The 16,008-nt window shown below is 55.1% G+C and overlaps 1 protein-coding gene across 1 annotated transcript in view; it reads left to right on the plus strand.

Moving 5' to 3' along the window:
• Nucleotides 1-817: 817 nt before the first annotated feature.
• Nucleotides 818-16,008, plus strand: part of SLC38A3 (solute carrier family 38 member 3) — a 90,130-nt gene continuing 74,939 nt past the window's right edge. Inside the window, exon 1 of the mRNA XM_069736026.1 lies at nt 818-1,022. The gene's annotated coding sequence lies outside the window, so the exon portion shown is untranslated. The remainder of the gene's footprint in view (nt 1,023-16,008) is intronic.

The raw sequence follows: 16,008 nt of genomic DNA on the forward strand, positions 1-16,008 counted from the left end.
CCCTGAAGTTGGATCAGCCTGTAACTTCATTTTCCACTTTGATTTTGAGCATCATTCCAACTTCAGACCTCCGTGGGATATTAGTTGTGATTTATGTTGATCATTTTTAGCTTTTATTGTTCTGAACACATTCCACTATGTAATGAATACAGATTTACAACTGGAATATTTCATTCAGAGATATCTAGGATGTGGGATTCTAGTGTTCCCTTTATTTTTTTCAGCAGTGTATATACACTGTATCCTCTCTCCTTGTTTTGGGATCTTTATGTTTACAGTTTCTGATCCTGATGTTGGAGGTGCAGAGTTGTTGGGACACAAAGTAACTATTGCCCCCCCCCCCCCCCAGCTCCCAGTGGGCGGAGCCAGCAATCATTAACTCTGCGGCCCCCGGACTCTCTGTGATGGAGCTTTAAATGCTGTCAGTGCCTGTGTCACCCTCACACTGGGCACACTGCGCCGCCACCGTCAGACCGAGCCGCAGCCTCCAGCACCGACCTCCGGACCGTCCACACCGCAGCCTCCAGCACCGACCTCCGGACCGTCCACACCGCAGCCTCCGGCACTGAGTGAGCCCCGGACCGTCCACACCGCAGCCTCCAAAACCGACCTCCGGACCGTCCTCTCCGCAGCCTCCAGCACCGACCTCCGGACCGTCCACACCGCAGCCTCCGGCACTGAGTGAGCCCCGGACCGTCCACACCGCAGCCTCCAGCAGCGACCTCCGGACCGTTCTCACCGCAGCCTCCAGCACTGAGTGAGCCCCGGACCGTCCTCACCGCAGCCTCCGGCACCGACCTCCGGACCGTCCAGACCGCAGTCTCCAGCAGCGACCTCCGGACCGTCCTCACCGCAGCCTCCGGCACTGAGTGAGCCCCGGACCGTCCTCACCGCAGCCTCCGGCACCGACCTCCGGACCGTCCAGACCGCAGCCTCCGGCACTGACCTCCGGACCGTCCAGACCGCAGTCTCCGGCACTGAGTGAGCCCCGGACCGTCCTCACCCTCTCCCGAACACTACACGTGAGTACAGCCGGAGCCGAGCACGGTGATGGGGCGGACAGCTGTACAGAGAGCCGGTGTACGGAGGGCAGGCTGCGGGTGTCCTGTTCGGGGTGAATGTCGCTGCTGATGATCGTTTGTCCGAGTTGGGAGAGATCAGACGATATTCCTTGGAATTATAGACCGATGTCTGATCAATATCTGTCGGATCGGCGCCTCCTGGTGGTTGGTGTTTGGCTTCGGGAACCCCACAATGTCCCGGGCACACGTGGGGGTGATCAGCTGATCATGGGGAGCACATCACTGATAATGGAGGGCACAGCACTGATAATGGAGGGCACAGCACTGATAATGGAGGGCACAGCACTGATAATGGAGGGCACAGCACTGAATGGGGGGCACAGCACTGATGTTGGGGGCGTTCAGCTGATAATGGAGGGCACATCACTGATAATGGAGGGCACAGCACTGATAATGGAGGGCACATCACTGATAATGGGGGGCACATCACTGATAATGGGGGGCACATCACTGATAATGGGGGGCACATCACTGATAATGGGGGGCACAGCACTGATAATGGGGGGCACAGCACTGATAATGGGGGGCACAGCACTGATAATGGAGGGCACAGCACTGATAATGGAGGGCACAGCACTGATGTTGGGGGTGTTCAGCTGATAATGGAGGGCACAGCACTGATAATGGAGGGCACAGCACTGATAATGGAGGGCACAGCACTGATAATGGGGGGCACATCACTGATAATGGGGGGCACATCACTGATAATGGAGGGCACAGCACTGATAATGGAGGGCACAGCACTGATAATGGGGGGCACAGCACTGATAATGGAGGGCACAGCACTGATAATGGAGGGCACAGCACTGATGTTGGGGGTGTTCAGCTGATAATGGAGGGCACAGCACTGATAATGGAGGGCACAGCACTGATAATGGAGGGCACAGCACTGATAATGGAGGGCACAGCACTGATAATGGGGGGGGCACATCACTGATAATGGGGGGCACAGCACTGATAATGGGGGGCACAGCACTGATAATGGAGGGCACAGCACTGATAATGGAGGGCACAGCACTGATAATGGAGGGCACATCACTGATAATGGGGGGCACATCACTGATAATGGGGGGCACATCACTGATAATGGGGGGCACATCACTGATAATGGGGGGCACAGCACTGATAATGGGGGGCACAGCACTGATAATGGGGGGCACAGCACTGATAATGGAGGGCACAGCACTGATAATGGAGGGCACAGCACTGATGTTGGGGGTGTTCAGCTGATAATGGAGGGCACAGCACTGATAATGGAGGGCACAGCACTGATAATGGAGGGCACAGCACTGATAATGGAGGGCACAGCACTGATAATGGGGGGCACATCACTGATAATGGGGGGCACAGCACTGATAATGGGGGGCACAGCACTGATAATGGGGGGCACAGCACTGATAATGGAGGGCGCAGCACTGATAATGGAGGGCGCAGCACTGATAATGGAGGGCGCAGCACTGATAATGGGGGGCGCATCACTGATAATGGGGGGCACATCACTGATAATGGGGGGCACATCACTGATAATGGAGGGCACAGCACTGATAATGGAGGGCACAGCACTGATAATGGGGGGCACAGCACTGATAATGGGGGGCACAGCACTGATAATGGAGGGCACAGCACTGATAATGGAGGGCACAGCACTGATGTTGGGGGTGTTCAGCTGATAATGGAGGGCACAGCACTGATAATGGAGGGCACAGCACTGATAATGGAGGGCACAGCACTGATAATGGAGGGCACAGCACTGATAATGGGGAGGGCACATCACTGATAATGGGGGCACAGCACTGATAATGGGGGGCACAGCACTGATAATGGGGGGCACAGCACTGATAATGGAGGGCGCAGCACTGATAATGGAGGGCGCAGCACTGATAATGGAGGGCGCAGCACTGATAATGGAGGGCACAGCACTGATGTTGGGGGTGTTCAACTGATAATGGAGGGCACAGCACTGATAATGGAGGGCACAGCACTGATAATGGGGGGCACAGCACTGATAATGGGGGGCACAGCACTGATAATGGAGGGCACAGCACTGATAATGGAGGGCACAGCACTGATAATGGAGGGTACAGCACTGATGTTGGGGGTGTTCAGCTGATAATGGAGGGCACAGCACTGATAATGGAGGGCACAGCACTGATAATGGAGGGCACAGCACTGATAATGGGGGGCACAGCACTGATAATGGGGGGCACATCACTGATAATGGAGGGCACAGCACTGATAATGGAGGGCACAGCACTGATAATGGGGGGCACAGCACTGATAATGGGGGGCACAGCACTGATAATGGAGGGCACAGCACTGATAATGGAGAGCACAGCACTGATGTTGGGGGTGTTCAGCTGATAATGGAGGGCACAGCACTGATAATGGAGGGCACAGCACTGATAATGGAGGGCACAGCACTGATAATGGAGGGCACAGCACTGATAATGGGGGGGCACATCACTGATAATGGGGGGCACAGCACTGATAATGGGGGGCACATCACTGATAATGGGGGGCACAGCACTGATAATGGGGGGCACAGCACTGATAATGGAGGGCACAGCACTGATGTTGGGTGTTCAGCTGATAATGGAGGGCACAGCACTGATAATGGAGGGCACAGCACTGATAATGGAGGGCACAGCACTGATAATGGAGGGGCACAGCACTGATAATGGGGGGCACAGCACTGATAATGGGGGGCACAGCACTGATAATGGGGGGCACAGCACTGATAATGGAGGGCACAGCACTGATGTTAAGGGTGTTCAGCTGATAATGGAGGGCACAGCACTGATAATGGGGGGCACAGCACTGATAATGGAGGGCACAGCACTGATGTTAAGGGTGTTCAGCTGATAATGGAGGGCACAGCACTGATAATGGAGGGCACAGCACTGATAATGGGGGGCACATCACTGATAATAGAGGACACAGCACTGATAATGGGGGGCACAGCACTGATAATGGAGGGCACAGCACTGATAATGGAGGGCACAGCACTGATGTTGGGGGTGTTCAGCTGATAATGGAGGGCACAGCACTGATAATGGAGGGCACAGCACTGATAATGGAGGGCACAGCACTGATAATGGGGGGTACAGCACTGATGGAGGGCACATCACTGATAATGGAGGGCACATCACTGATAATGGGGGTTACAGCACTGATAATGTGGGCACAGCACCGATAATGTAGGGCACAGCACTGGTGTTGGATGTGTTCAGCTGATAATGGAGGGCACATCACTCATGTTGGGGTAGATCAGCAGATAATGGAGGGCACATCACTTATGTTGGGGATGAACAGCTGATAATGGAGGGCACATCACTGATGTTTGGGTGTTCAACTGATAATGGAGGGCACATCACTGATGTTGGGGGTGATCAGCTGATAATGGAGGGCACATCACTGATGTTTGGGTGTTCAGCTGATAATGGAGGGCACATAACTGATAATGGGGGGCACTGCACTGATAATGGAGGGCACATCACTGATAATGGAGGGCACATCACTGATAATGGGGGTTACAGCACTGATAATGTGGGCACAGCACCGATAATGGAGGGCACGGCACTGGTGTTGGGGGTGTTCAGCTGATAATGGAGGGCACATCACTTATGTTGGGGGTGTTCAGCTGATAATGGAGGGCACAACACTTATGTTGGGGGTGTTCAGCTGATAATGGAGGGCACAACACTTATGTTGGGGGTGTTCAGCTGATAATGGAGGATGGATGTCAGGGTTGTGGAAAGGGTAATGGAAGCATTCCTCAGCAGTGGTTTCCCCCAGCATGTGATCTTTAGTCGTCACCCTTGTTTTATAAGTTTGGGGGGTCTCCTATACCCCACTTACTGTCAGTCTTTTAGGACCAATAACGGTCATCTGTAATCAGTGTGATTAACTGCTCTCTGTTATCAGCCATTCTGTGCACAGAACTGAGTGCTTAATCCCGTGTTGGGGGTTTCTATGTATTTTCTATGTATTTAATATATATTAATGTAATGTTCTCATACCTCACAGCAGGCTCCAGAGATTAGCAGCTGCCGGCTCAGTGGTTAAGTGTCCAGAGTGTACTATAACGGCCCCAGGGGGCCTTTCAACCTGGGCTTTAGTTATTACTGTTGGCTCCTTTATGAACATCAAATAAATGTCTGAGTCTCACATGCTAAACCCAATATTTGTTGAATTTGGCGAGAAATGGCTGCTATGCGTCTTGTACAGTGCAACCCGTGCCGCCACGCTGAGTGCTCTGCCCTGTGCATCCTGTGCCGCCACGCTGAGTGCTCTGCCCTGTGCATCCTGTGCCGCCGCGCTGAGTGCTCTGTCCTGTGCATCCTGTGCCACCACGTTGAGTGCTCTGCCCTTTGCATCCCGTGCCACCACGCTGAGTGCTCTGCCCTTTGCATCCCGTGCCACCAGCTGAGTGCTCTGCCCTGTGCATCCCGTGCCGCCACGCTGAGTGCTCTGCCCTGTGCATCCTGTGCCGCCACGCTGAGTGCTCTACCCTGTGCATCCCGTGCCGCCACGCTGAGTGCTCTGCCCTGTGCATCCTGTGCCGCCACGCTGAATGCTCTGCCCTGTGCATCCTGTGCCGCCGCGCTGAGTGCTCTGTCCTGTGCATCCTGTGCCACCACGTTGAGTGCTCTGCCCTTTGCATCCCGTGCCACCACGCTGAGTGCTCTGCCCTTTGCATCCCGTGCCACCAGCTGAGTGCTCTGCCCTGTGCATCCTGTGCCGCCACGCTGAGTGCTCTGCCCTGTGCATCCCGTGCCGCCACGCTGAGTGCTCTGCCCTGTGCATCCCGTGCCGCCGCGCTGAGTGCTCTGCCCTGTGCATCCTGTGCCGCCGCGCTGAGTGCTCTGTCCTGTGCATCCTGTGCCACCACGTTGAGTGCTCTGCCCTTTGCATCCCGTGCCACCACGCTGAGTGCTCTGCCCTTTGCATCCCGTGCCACCAGCTGAGTGCTCTGCCCTGTGCATCCTGTGCCGCCACGCTGAGTGCTCTACCCTGTGCATCCCGTGCCGCCACGCTGAGTGCTCTGCCCTGTGCATCCTGTGCCACCACGCTGAATGCTCTGCCCTGTGCATCCTGTGCCACCATGCTGAGTGCTCTGCCCTGTGCATCCTGTGCTGCCGCTCTGAATGCTCTGCCCTGTGCATCCTCTGCTGCCGTGCTGAGTGCTCTGCCCTGTGCATCCCGTGCTGCCGCGCTGAGTGCTCTGCCCTGTGCATCCTGTGCTGCCGCGCTGAGTGCTCTGCCCTGTGCATCCTGTGCTGCCGCGCTGAGTGCTCTGCCCTGTGCATCCCGTGCCGCCACGCTGAGTGCTCTGCCCTGTGCATCCTGTGCCGCCGCGCTGAGTGCTCTGCCCTGTGCATCCCGTGCCGCCGCGCTGAGTGCTCTGCCCTGTGCATCCTGTGCCGCCGCGCTGAGTGCTCTGTCCTGTGCATCCTGTGCCACCACGTTGAGTGCTCTGCCCTTTGCATCCCGTGCCACCACGCTGAGTGCTCTGCCCTTTGCATCCCGTGCCACCAGCTGAGTGCTCTGCCCTGTGCATCCTGTGCCGCCACGCTGAGTGCTCTGCCCTGTGCATCCCGTGCCGCCACGCTGAGTGCTCTGCCCTGTGCATCCCGTGCCGCCGCGCTGAGTGCTCTGCCCTGTGCATCCTGTGCCGCCGCGCTGAGTGCTCTGTCCTGTGCATCCTGTGCCACCACGTTGAGTGCTCTGCCCTTTGCATCCCGTGCCACCACGCTGAGTGCTCTGCCCTTTGCATCCCGTGCCACCAGCTGAGTGCTCTGCCCTGTGCATCCTGTGCCGCCACGCTGAGTGCTCTACCCTGTGCATCCCGTGCCGCCACGCTGAGTGCTCTGCCCTGTGCATCCTGTGCCACCACGCTGAATGCTCTGCCCTGTGCATCCTGTGCCGCCGCGCTGAGTGCTCTGCCCTGTGCATCCCGTGCCGCCACGCTGAGTGCTCTGCCCTGTGCATCCCGTGCCGCCGCGCTGAGTGCTCTGCCCTGTGCATCCTGTGCCGCCGCGCTGAGTGCTCTGTCCTGTGCATCCTGTGCCACCACGTTGAGTGCTCTGCCCTTTGCATCCCGTGCCACCACGCTGAGTGCTCTGCCCTTTGCATCCCGTGCCACCAGCTGAGTGCTCTGCCCTGTGCATCCTGTGCCGCCACGCTGAGTGCTCTACCCTGTGCATCCCGTGCCGCCACGCTGAGTGCTCTGCCCTGTGCATCCTGTGCCACCACGCTGAATGCTCTGCCCTGTGCATCCTGTGCCACCATGCTGAGTGCTCTGCCCTGTGCATCCTGTGCTGCCGCTCTGAATGCTCTGCCCTGTGCATCCTCTGCTGCCGTGCTGAGTGCTCTGCCCTGTGCATCCCGTGCTGCCGCGCTGAGTGCTCTGCCCTGTGCATCCTGTGCTGCCGCGCTGAGTGCTCTGCCCTGTGCATCCTGTGCTGCCGCGCTGAGTGCTCTGCCCTGTGCATCCTGTGCCGCCGCGCTGAGTGCTCTGCCCTGTGCATCCCGTGCCGCCACGCTGAGTGCTCTGCCCTGTGCATCCTGTGCCGCCGCGCTGAGTGCTCTGCCCTGTGCATCCTGTGCCGCCGCGCTGAGTGCTCTGCCCTGTGCATCCCGTGCCGCCACGCTGAGTGCTCTGCCCTGTGCATCCTGTGCCGCCGCGCTGAGTGCTCTGCCCTGTGCATCCTGTGCCGCCGCGCTGAGTGCTCTGTCCTGTGCATCCCGTGCCACCACGTTGAGTGCTCTGCCCTTTGCATCCCGTGCCACCACGCTGAGTGCTCTGCCCTTTGCATCCCGTGCCACCAGCTGAGTGCTCTGCCCTGTGCATCCTGTGCCGCCACGCTGAGTGCTCTGCCCTGTGCATCACGTGCCGCCACGCTGAGTGCTCTGCCCTGTGCATCCCGTGCCGCCGCGCTGAGTGCTCTGCCCTGTGCATCCTGTGCCGCCGCGCTGAGTGCTCTGCCCTGTGCATCCTGTGCCGCCGCGCTGAGTGCTCTGTCCTGTGCATCCTGTGCCACCACGTTGAGTGCTCTGCCCTTTGCATCCCGTGCCACCACGCTGAGTGCTCTGCCCTTTGCATCCCGTGCCACCAGCTGAGTGCTCTGCCCTGTGCATCCTGTGCCGCCACGCTGAGTGCTCTGCCCTGTGCATCCCGTGCCGCCACGCTGAGTGCTCTGCCCTGTGCATCCCGTGCCGCCGCGCTGAGTGCTCTGCCCTGTGCATCCTGTGCCGCTGCGCTGAGTGCTCTGTCCTGTGCATCCTGTGCCACCACGTTGAGTGCTCTGCCCTTTGCATCCCGTGCCACCACGCTGAGTGCTCTGCCCTTTGCATCCCGTGCCACCAGCTGAGTGCTCTGCCCTGTGCATCCTGTGCCGCCACGCTGAGTGCTCTACCCTGTGCATCCCGTGCCGCCACGCTGAGTGCTCTGCCCTGTGCATCCTGTGCCACCACGCTGAATGCTCTGCCCTGTGCATCCTGTGCCACCATGCTGAGTGCTCTGCCCTGTGCATCCTGTGCTGCCGCTCTGAATGCTCTGCCCTGTGCATCCTCTGCTGCCGTGCTGAGTGCTCTGCCCTGTGCATCCCGTGCTGCCGCGCTGAGTGCTCTGCCCTGTGCATCCTGTGCCGCTGCGCTGAGTGCTGTGCCCTGTGCATCCCGTGCTGCCGCGCTGAGTGCTCTGCCCTGTGCATCCCGTGCTGCACCGCCTGCCCTGCGTCGTTCACACTGCTCTTTCCTCCTGTGCAGCTATGCGTCCTGCGCTGTCCAGTTCTTCCTGCACTGTGCACGTACCGTTGGTCATTTTATGTTCTTTCTTGTGACTTCTGATTTTCAGGCTGCCACCTTTCTCTGCTTGGCTTTTGCCCTTTAATGCAGAAGACATCACTTTTCTTGTGGATACGGTTTCTGCAACTTCAGATCTGATGCCAGGCGCAGAGCTCAGTCAGATAAAGAGTTTAGTTGTTGTGCGGGTGTAAGTGAATATTGCACAGAGTGGGGGGGACGGGGTGATACATCCCAGAAAATGATCGTAAGTCTGCTGTATGATGTAAGAATTACTGAGTGGAGCTGTGTAACGTATGGCGGTGACCTACATAGAGCTCCCACCGCCCTGCATTCTGCAGCAACGTCCCCATTGGAGGGCTCAGTCTCGCTATGGAAGGATCTTGTCCCGGCTTCCGCTTTCCTTTTCTCTCCTTTTTATCTCTCTGTAGCTCCTCTTCCTCGGGGGCAGAGCAGAAAGCTCTGCAATTACATTAAATAAAGGATTCTGGTCTTGTTCTGTGAGAATCAAACCTCCATCATTGCTGGCAGTAGATGAGTCTACGAGCCACCGGCTACACTGACATCACTGGGAGGATGTTCTATACTTCAGCGCAGACTCTGATCCCTCAGGCAGATGATGCTGGTACATAGAGATACAGCTGTACATAACAGTGTATTTCTATGTCCGTGTATTCTAGAGGGCAATGAAGCTCCTTTTTTTTGTTCCTATAAGGTTACTAAAAAATAATGAAAAAGAATTCCAAAAAATATGTAATTTTGTCTTATTTTATTGAGATCTGTCTAATGCAGGAAATAAAGCCACAACGTGTATCATCACAGGTAGTAGCTAAAGCCATGAGCCACAGAGAGCTTGAAAATAGGGAGGAATAAAGCGCAACGTCCAAGTGATGCCAGTACTTACTCCCCATCCCTCTCGTGTGCAGGTTCCTGCGAGGAATGTTTATGGCCACCTCATCTGTACATACCGAGCAGCTTTATACCTGGGGAGCGACTCCCCTGAAGCCATCACCGTTTCCCCGCAAACTTTGCCGCTTCCAGGAATCTCCGTTCTGTTAGCCTCTTTAGACTGTCAGCGAGCGAGTGCACGATCCCGACTCTCGGCCCATGTAGAGTTGTCAGCCATCACCTGCCGAATCCTTGTTGTCAGCAGCACACTGCCCGACATGTCCAGGATGTGCTGTACGGCGACAGATCCAGTAAGCCCGCGCCGACCCTCCTGTGTATACGTCTCCCTCACACATGCTGACTGCTCCCGTAACGGTTCCTTACTATTTACCTTGAACTGTTCATAGTCAGATTGTTTTGGCTGATACCTGCGAGCACACAATTGCATCATCCACAGCGGCGGCTGCGTTACATTTGCAGCGGGTTACACATTAATCTTCCCATTCACCGAAGTAACAACAAGCGTCATCCAGAAGCAGCAGCGTGTTTGCTTCATCCTTGTGACTGTGGTGATGTGAGCATTGGCCTTTATCAATAGTGCCCCTATATAGACAACCATCACCTACAGAATCCAAATATAGATACAGTTGTGCGCAAAAGTTTACACACCCCCACAGAATTTTTGATTTCTTGGCCTTTTTTCAGAGAATACGAATGATAACACCAAAACTTTTTCTCCACTCATGAAGAGTGGTTGGGTGAAGCCATTTATTGTCAGACTACTGTGTCTTCTCTTTTTATATCATAGCGACATCCCAAAACATCCAAATAACACTGATTAAAAGTTCACATCCCCCATTTCTTAATACCGTGTATTTCCACCTCTAACATCAATGACAGCCTGAAGTCTTTTGTGGTCATTGTGGATGAGGGTCTTTATTTTCTCAGATGTAAAGCTGCCCACTCTTCTTGGCAAAAACTCTCCAGTTCCTGTAAACTCCTGGGCTGTCTAGCATGAACTGCGCGCTTAAGATCTCCCCAGAGTGGCTCAATGATATTGAGGTCAGGAGACTGAGATGGCCACTCCAGAACCTTCACTTTGTTCTGCTGCAGCCAATGACAGGTCGACTTGGCTTTGTGTTTTGGATCATTGTCATGTTGGAACATCCAAGTACGTCCCTTTGCGCAGATTCCGGGCTGATGAGTGCAAATTTTCCTCGAATATTTGCTGATAACGTGCTGCATTCATCTTTCCTTCAACTTTGACCAAGTTTCCAGTGCCTTTGTAGGTTACACATCCACAAAACATCAGCGAGCCACCTCCAAGCTTTACAGTAGGAATGGTGTTCCTTTCATCATAGGCCTTGTTGACCTCTCCCCAAATGTAACGTTTATGGTTGTGGCCAAAAAGTTCAGTTTTGGTCTCATCAATCCAAATCACCTTGTTCCAGAAGTTTTGAGATTTGTCTCTGTGCTGTTTTGCGTATTATAGGCGAGATACTTTGTAGCATTTGTGCAGTAATGGCTTTCTTCTGGTGACTCGGCCATGCGGCCTATTTTTCTTCAAGTGCCTCCTTAACTGTGCATCTTGAAACAGCCACACCGATAGTTTTCAGAGAGAACAGATAAAGAGATTGCACAGCTCAGCCCACCCAGTGCTGTGACCTCCATCAATGCACAGAGACAATAGTTTAGAATTACAAAGGGTAAAATCCAGCATCAGAAGGGAGCGTGCGGATCAGCTCCGCGTAGGACCATGCTCTCCGCGTAAGATGACCTATTTAGACAGGTCGCCCTTTCATGTGCACTGAACGATCATTAATACTGTCATTCTGTGCACTTAGAATATCAATCTGCAGCACAGATTACACAGGACGATCTGCTGCTGAGAACAATCATTTTTAAACAAGCATTAAATTTGGCGCATTCAGGTTGTAGAGATGTGGGAATTTTTTGTCCTGAAGCTATTTAAAATTTTTCTGGGATGTTTTCTGTGTTTTTAGCACTTGTGTTAAGCACCACTCCATCAGGTATTCTTTTTATTGCAGCGCTGGAGTGGTTCTACTAATCTACGTTCCCTGTCTAATCTAGTACCTTAGACTTCTAGTCAGTCCGGAGCTGCAGTCACAAGATGGCGGTGCTGGACCAAAGCGAGGTGCCCGTAGACTTACACCAAGAGCTTGTGACCGTCACAAGATGGCGGCGCTGGACCAGAGCGAGGCACCCATAGACTTACACCGAGAGCTTGTGACTGTCACCTCAGACTTCTGGTAAGTCCGGACCTGCAGTCACAAGATGGTGGCGTGGGACCAGAGCGAGGCGTCCACAGACTTACACTGAGAGCTTGTGGACGTCACCTCAGACTTCTGGTCAGTCCGGGCCTGCAGTAACAAAATGGCGGCGCTGGACCAGAGCAAGGTGCCCATAGACTTACATCGAGAGCTTGTGACTGTCACCTCAGACTTCTGGTAAGTCCGGACCTGCAGTCACAAGATGGTGGCGTGGGACCAGAGCGAGGCGTCCACAGACTTACACTGAGAGCTTGTGATCGTCACCTCAGACTTCTGGTCAGTCCGGGCCTGCAGTCACAAAATGGCGGCGCTGGACCAGAGCGAGGTGCCCATAGACTTACATCGAGAGCTTGTGACTGTCACCTCAGACTTCTGGTAAGTCCGGACTTGCAGTCACAAGATGGTGGCGTGGGACCAGAGCGAGGCGTCCACAGACTTACACTGAGAGCTTGTGGACGTCACCTCAGACTTCTGGTCAGTCCGGGCCTGCAGTCACAAAATGGCGGCGCTGGACCAGAGCGAGGCGTCCACAGACTTACACTGAGAGCTTGTGGACGTCACCTCAGACTTCTGGTCAGTCCGGACCTGCAGTGACAAGATGGCGACGCTGGACCAGAGCGAGGCGTCCACAGACTTACACTGAGAGCTTGTGGACGTCACCTCAGACTTCTGGTCAGTCCGGGGCTGCAGTCCCAAGATGGCGGTGCGGGTCAGGGACTGTAGATTAGTGGCAGCACTCCAGTGCTGAAATAAAACTGCTGCAGTTCTGTTTTAAGCCCTTTTAGGGCATGTTGTGTTTTTTTTTTTACATCCATTAAGAAGAATCTTTCAGGAGTTTTTGGGGCTGGACCTGCAGTGTGAACATGACCTAACGGCCGGGTCAGACAGGCCTACAGGATAACATGAGAATCCTCCGGTGGGCTCCTATGCAAGAATAAGCCTCTTACCCCCAACACGAGCAGTGAGTAGTCAGCCATATACAATCATTCACTGTGTACAGAGAACAGCAGGATCTCATCATGCAACAACCCACCTCGCTTATTATTATATAGAAGTAAATTTGTGAAAGACAGAAAGATAATATTTGCATCAAGCTGAGCAGTGACCCCCAAAGTCAGCGTTACTGGTGCGCCCTTGTTGCCCCAGTCCGACACTGCCCAATGGGGATGAAATGAAGCCACAAGGAGAATTGTAATCCGCGTCCTGCAGTGGAATCAACTTTGTTCCCGAATTTTACAGCCGCGGACTCGTCATGTGCTGGCGGACTCGTCATGTGCTGGCGGACTCGTCGGGTGCTTGCGGACTCATCAGGTGCTGGCGTTCTCATGGGGTGCTGGCGTTCTCGTGGGGTGCTGGCGTTCTCGTGGGGTGCTGGCGTTCTCGTGGGTGCTGGCGTTCTCGTGGGTGCTGGCGTTCTCGTGGGGTGCTGGCGTTCTCGTGGGTGCTGGCGTTCTCGTGGGGTGCTGGCGTTCTCGTGGGGTGCTGGCGTTCTCGTGGGGTGCTGGCGTTCTCGTCGGGTGCTGGCGTTCTCGTCGGGTGCTGGCGTTCTCGTCGGGTGCTGGCGTTCTCGTCGGGTGCTGGCGTTCTCGTCGGGTGCTGGCGGTCTCGTCGGGTGCTGGCGTTCTCGTCGGGTGCTGGCGTTCTCGTCGGGTGCTGGCGGTCTTGCTGGGTGCTGGCGGTCTTGCTGGCGGTCTCATCAGGTGCTGGTGGTCTCGTTGGGTGCTGGCGGTCTTGCTGGGTGCTGGCGGTCTCGTCAAGTGCTGGCGGTCTTGCTGGGTGCTGGCAGTCTTGCTGGCGGTCTCGTCAGGTGCTGGCGGTCTCGTTGGGTGCTGGCGGTCTTGCTGGGTGCTGGCGGTCTTGCTGGGTGCTGGCGGACTCTTCAGGTGATGTCAGTCACCTAGAGGAGAAGCAGTAAGATGGCAGAATGGCTGAGACGTGATTTCGCCGATGGATATGATCATCGCATGGCGTTCATAAATGGCAACAAGGCTGGGACTAGACAGGAGGAGCTTTTACGCGAGGCACTAAAGGTCTTTACAGTCAGGCAGAAGGTGCGGCCGCTCCCACCACTGACGGGGTGAATGTGAGGATTTGGTGTCGGACGGTGACGGCTTTGCGCCGGGATCCTGCCAGCTGTCCCCTCAGCTGTCGTGGCCGCTAATGTATGGGGAGACCCGACACATTGGCTTCTCCTGCCTGTTGGCGTTTCTTCGTCTTATTCCTTGTCGTTTCTGCTGATGGCTGCCCCCCACCGGGCTGGCTGTTGCCGTTACCTCCTGAGGGGGCAGGTTACGGAGCGCGCTGACTTTTTACCTCAGGGAGAGCCACATCCTGCCACGTGTCCGGGTCACTGACATGGGGGGGTCTTCTTTTGTAAACCGCAGTGAGGGACGCAGTGTGTACATGCGCTGTGACAGCCCCCGGCCGTATCCGCGCCTTCATCCTCCTCACATTCCACAAGTGCTTCAGTATTAATGCAAATATTGTGCGCAGCGCGGACGAGTGCGGGGCCAGGGGCCGCCATCTGTATTTGGTTTACCTACCCGTTCTCTTGAGGGGGCTTCATTGCAGGAATCCAATATGGCTGCTCTCCTACTTCTTACCGCCACATCCTCACCTTACACTTGTTCTTCAGGAAATGGCTGATAACAGGGAACAATAGCGTGCATTCACATTTTCTGCCACTACCTGACCAGAAAACTCAGGTTAGAAATTGGCACATTGTTACACAACATTTTGTCGTTTTTGGCATTTTTATACCATTTCTAGCATCTTTTTGAAAAGCGGGTGTGGTTTAGTAATGGGGTGTGGCCTAGGAGGGGCCAACTGATTCACAATAATTTACACCACAGAATTGTCCTCTAGTCCATCGCCCCCGGCAACCGAAACACTCCGCCTCACGGCTCCTGTACCAGCAGACTCTGGTCGACAGGAATTATCTACAGCAGAAGTGATAAACCAGTGCAGTGCCTGCAGCCACCACCAGGGGGCACTCACTGAAGACAGATTTATCATTGAGGTCCATGTATAATCAGTACACAGAGAGCTCCCTCTAGTGGTGTCTCCATACCAGCCACTTCGCATGGAGCTGTGCAGAGGATTTGGGCTCCGAATTAGAAGATATTCCGGCTCATGGGTCAAGATGCGCCCAGGACTCCCTGCAACCGATCCAGCACTGCTGCATCAGTGTCCTGTGATGGCAGGTGTGGAAGACTGACATGATATGGAAGGGGCGGTGCTGCGCTGCTGCGTCAGTATTGGTTCTCCCCATGTCACGTTAGTTATGTCATGGCGACAGAGCCCTGTAGCGTCAGTGTTGGTGGTCCCCATGTCATGTTAGTCATGTGACGGTGGCTGAGTTCTGCTGCATCAGTATTGGTACTCCCCATGTCACGTTAGTTATGTGATGGCGACAGAGCCCTGTAGCGTCAGTGTTGGTGGTCCCCATGTCATGTTAGTCATGTGACGGTGGCTGAGTTCTGCTGCGTCAGTGTTGGTGGTCCCCATGTCATGTTAGTCATGTGATGGCAGTGGAGCGCTGCTGCATCAGTATTGGTACTCCCCATGTCACGTTAGTCATGTGATGGCGACAGAGCCCTGTAGCGTCAGTGTTGGTGGTCCCCATGTCACGTTAGTTATGTGATGGCGACAGAGCCCTGTAGCGTCAGTGTTGGTGGTCCCCATGTCATGTTAGTCATGTGACGGTGGCTGAGTTCTGCTGCGTCAGTGTTGATAGTCTCCATGTCACGTAAGTCATGTGATGGCGACAGAGCCCTGTAGCGTCAGTGTTGATAGTCTCCATGTCACGTAAGTCATGTGATGGCGGTGCTGCGCTGCTGCATCAGTATTGGTTCTCCCCATGTCACGTTGGTCATGTGATGGCAACAGAGCCCTGTAGCGTCAGTGTTGGTGGTCCCCATGTCATGTTAGTCATGTGACGG

The sequence above is a fragment of the Ranitomeya imitator genome, chromosome 8 (assembly GCF_032444005.1).
Source record: "Ranitomeya imitator isolate aRanImi1 chromosome 8, aRanImi1.pri, whole genome shotgun sequence".
NCBI classification, from domain to species: domain Eukaryota; kingdom Metazoa; phylum Chordata; class Amphibia; order Anura; family Dendrobatidae; genus Ranitomeya; species Ranitomeya imitator.